The sequence below is a fragment of the Mastomys coucha genome, chromosome X (assembly GCF_008632895.1).
Source record: "Mastomys coucha isolate ucsf_1 chromosome X, UCSF_Mcou_1, whole genome shotgun sequence".
NCBI lineage: Eukaryota > Metazoa > Chordata > Mammalia > Rodentia > Muridae > Mastomys > Mastomys coucha.
In genome coordinates, this window is record NC_045030.1 from 2139127 (window position 1) to 2143567 (window position 4441).

Genomic DNA, 4441 nt, shown 5'->3' on the forward strand with positions numbered 1-4441 from the left:
TGAAAAGGAGATAGGGCCGAGAACAGAGGGCTGAGTCTCTGTCCCGCCCTCCCTCCTCCATTTTCCAGCCAAGAATTATTTTGATATCAAGAAAGGAAAATGGACACATGAGGGCGAGGATTTATCCTGCTCCCAGATCCTCCCGTACTGAACACCACTCCTCCTATCACTACCCTATATTCTCAGGGTCCTTCTTCCTCAGATCTGGATCTCTGGAAGGGAACTTCCTCAATTCCTGGGCCGTCACCATCTCATGCCCCTGGCCCATCGCTCTCAGGTACTCACCAATGCCAGAGTGCTGGGTGGCAGCCTCGAATATCTCAAAGAGAACAGTTGTCTCATCCAGGCCCTAGCTTTCCTGGCAGTAGAAGTGAACAGCAGTGACTGCTGTCTTGGCTACCTCCCACTAGGTAAAGGCCCAACCTACCTGGACAGGAACGGGGTTGGCCCACACCTTTTAACTCTTACCTGCCCAATTCCAGGGCTAGGGCCACCCCTGGGAAGGTAGTCTTGGGGGCCAGGTGCCTCAGGGTGCTCAATATGGTCAAGGAGAAAGCATAGAACGCTCTTCTCACTGCAGATATCTAAGAGAAAACTGGGCAAGAAGCTCTAAGAATTGTGGGAGGAGCCGCTGCCCAAATCCCCAGGCCACTGGAGCCTGCCTATACAAGGTAGCACCTCAGGGCATGGGGGCTAGGAAACTGTGAGACATACATACAGACAGACAGACAAACAAAGACACAGACACACACACACACACACACACACACACACATCTTGGGTTTCTTCCATAATTAGGATAATGATTTTCTAAGTTGCAGAGAGAAGTTAACCTTTCTTTTAGAGACCAGATCTTATGACACTCCCACCTGTACTCCAGGAACAAACAATCCTAGCAAACACCATACTCTATACCCTACAAACCTGAGGGATGACACAGAAACGGCCTCCGCTGAACCATGTTACAAATGGGAAGCTAAGGCTTGGCAAAAGTAAAAAGGCCTGATTGAGAACATACTAACGTAAGAGCTTCGGAAGGAGCCGGGCTGGGGTGGCGCACCCCTTCCTTTAATCCCAGCACTCAGGAGGCAGAGGCAGGAAGAGCTGAGTTTGAAGCCAGCCTAGTCTACAGAGCTAGTTCCAGGACAGCCAGGGCTACACAGAGAAATAAAAAGAACAAAACAAATAAAAACAAGCATAAGAAGGGGTGGAATCTAGCAGTGGACCCTGGGTTAGAAATAGCCAGTGGCTACTCGTGAAAGGAGAAAGAATAAGAAGACTCGGGCTGGAGAGATGGCTCAGCAGGTAAGAGCACCGACTGCTCTTCTGAAGGTACTGAGTTCGAATCCCAGCAACCACATGGTGGCTTACAACCACCCGTAATGAGATCTGACGCCCTCTTCTGGTGCGTCTGAAGACAGCTACAGTGTACTTATATAAATAAAATAAATAAATCTTTAAAAAAAAAAAAAAAAGAAGACTCGACCTCTTTATCCACGTTTTCCCACTTAACAGTTCTAGCCTGGAGCAAAGCTTTACACCAGACAAAGAAGTTGAGAACTCCAAGTCCCTATAATGCCCCTGAACACAACCCTACCTGGGTTCCGAGCTTGTCCTGGACACATACCAAATATCCTGTACTTTAGGGAGGACAATCGATTTGGTGACCTCAGAACCCAAACCTGACCCCTACAGCAGCCCCTGCCATGTATGAACAAGGAGAGTTTTTAGAGGTGTTCCATGTTTGGGAGGAGAGCCTAGAAGAGTTCCCCCAGTCACATGTCATTAAGGCCTGCTGCCACGGGTGCCCACCTTTCTTCCTGGTTGTGAAACTTATGTGTGGAACACAAAGAACCCTTTCATCTCCTTCCTCCCCTTTCCCTCTTTTGGTATGCTGGTGGAGGCATGCAGCGGGCTGATGAGCAGCTAGTTGCATACTGGTGGGGATAGCCTCTTGGCTGTCATAGACTCCTCTCCACTCCCCTTGCAGGAGGCCACCAAGCAGGTTGGGAAAATGAATTTTTTTTCTTTTTTTTAGTTTTTGGTTTTTCGAGACAGGGCTTCTCTGTGTAGCCCTGGCTGTCCTGGACTTGCTTTGTAGACCAGGCTGGCCTCGAACTCACAGAAATCTGTCTGCCTCTGCCTCCTGAGTGCTGGGATTAAAGGTGTGTGCCACTACAGCCAGTTGGAAAAATGGATGTTTATAACCAGGGACAAGAGAGATGAAAAATTAGGAAAATAATTCAGATAAAGCCTCAGAGTTTAGGTTACCTCATCTGTAAAATGGACAAAATAGACAAAAGGATTCAAAAGAACATGTAACTCACACCAAATCATTAATGGCCAATCATAAGAACAATACATTTGGAGTTAGATGGTTCACCAGTTCATCCAGAGGACCTGAGTTTGATTCTGAGCATCCATATTGGTGCTCACAACCTCCTATAAACCCAATTCCAGGAGAATCTAACATCTCTAAAGGTACCTGTGCATATACGTACCCCCCCCATACACACAAACATGTTGGTTAAAAATTACACCTTTGGGGGCGGAGAGATGGCTCAGCGGTTAAGATGCTCTTCTGAAGGTCCTGAGTTCAAATCCCACAACCACATGGTGTCTCACAACCATCTGTAATGGGATCTGATGCCCTCTTCTGGTGAGTCTGAAGACAGCTACAGTGTACTTATATATAATAATAAATAAATCTTTAAAAAATTACGCCTTTGAAAAATTTTTAAATTTTACTTACTTTTCTTTTTTTCCTGAGATAGTGTTTCACTATGTAGCCTTCAGGGTCCTGGAACTCACTCTGTAGACCAGGCTGGCCTCAAACTCATAGAAATCCGCCTGCCTCTGCCTCCCTAATTCTGCGATTAAAGAAGTATGTGCCACCATGCCCAGCTTATTTTTTATGTGTATGAGTGTTGGCTTGATTGTATGTCTGGGAACCATGTATCTGCAGTGCCTGTGGAGGCCAGAAGAGGGCAACAGACCCAAAGACTGGAGCAACAGATGAACCATCACGTGGTTGTTGGAAATTCAATCTGGTTCCTCTGGAAGAGCAGCCAGTGTTTTAATTGCTGAGCCTTCTGTCCAGCCACAATAATTTGAACAATTTTGTTTGTTTGTCTGTTTGTTTTTAAAGAACACTAAATCTGCGGCTTGAGAGATCTGGCTTAGTGATTAAGAGCACTTGCTTTTCTAGAGGACTGGGGTTTGCTTCCCAGCATCCTCATCAGGCAGCTCACAACAGTCTACTCTAGCTCTAAGGGATCCAACACCCTCTTTCTGGCCCCTGTGGGTACCAGTACACAGGTGACATACTGACACAGATACATACACAAAAATAAAAACAAACCTTAGGCCGGGCAGTGGTGGCGCACACCTTTAATCCCAGCACTTGGGAGGCAGAGGCAGGTGGATTTCTGAGTTTGAGGCCAGCCTGCTCTACAGAGTGAGTTCCAGGACAGCCAAGGCTACACAGAGAAACCCTGTCTCAAAAAACCAAAAAAAAAAAAAACCTTAACACCTGGCGGTGGTGGCGGCACAAGCCTTCCTTTAAGCCCAGCACTCAGGAGGCAGAGGCAGGGGATTTCTTGAGTTCAAGGCTAGCCTGATCTATAGAGTGAGTTCTGAATCAGCCAAGGTTATGCAGAGAAACCCTGTTTCGAAAAACCAAAAAAAAAAAACTCCTTTAATAATAATAATAATAATAATAATAATAATAATAATAATAATATTCCAGAGGTATATTAGTTTAGAAGGAAGTAGCAAAGATATGATAAGTAGACAAGTGGGGCTGAGTCACCCCATACATCATTGCCCTCTCAGCACTGGAAATTGAACCTAGGGCCTGAAGCACGCTAACCAAGCATTCTCCCACTACCTATAGCCCTAGCCAAACAATTTTAACAGACTAGAAGATGGTGTAAATATACATGGACCCTGCACAAATAGTGTAAATGGTGAGTCAAGGATTTAATTCTATTGTCACTCACAGTGATAGTATGTGACTGCTTAGAAAACTCACTTTTCTGTGCCTCTATGTCCCCATCTGTTAAAGAGGGAAACCAGGGTTGTAAAAGGAACATTATAGGAACTCAGAGTCCTCAATGTTAAGTTATACAACAGTTCATTGCCAGGCAAGGAGACCTTTAATCCCAGCCCTAAAGAGGCAGAGGCAGGCAGATCTCTGTGAGTTTGAGGCTAGCCTAGTCTACAAAGCAAGTTCCAGGCCAGCTGGTGTTTTCATAGTGAGCCCCTATCTAAAAAAAAAATAATAAATTGGTAATAGATGCTCATAGAGTTGTTCCAAGCAACTGAATTCATCCATTTACAGCTTGCTAGGACACAACAACTGGCTGGGTATTAGTACTCAAAGTGTGTCGCTGTTATAATTACGAGTGTTCTCCTCACTGAATCAAACAGATATGTTTGG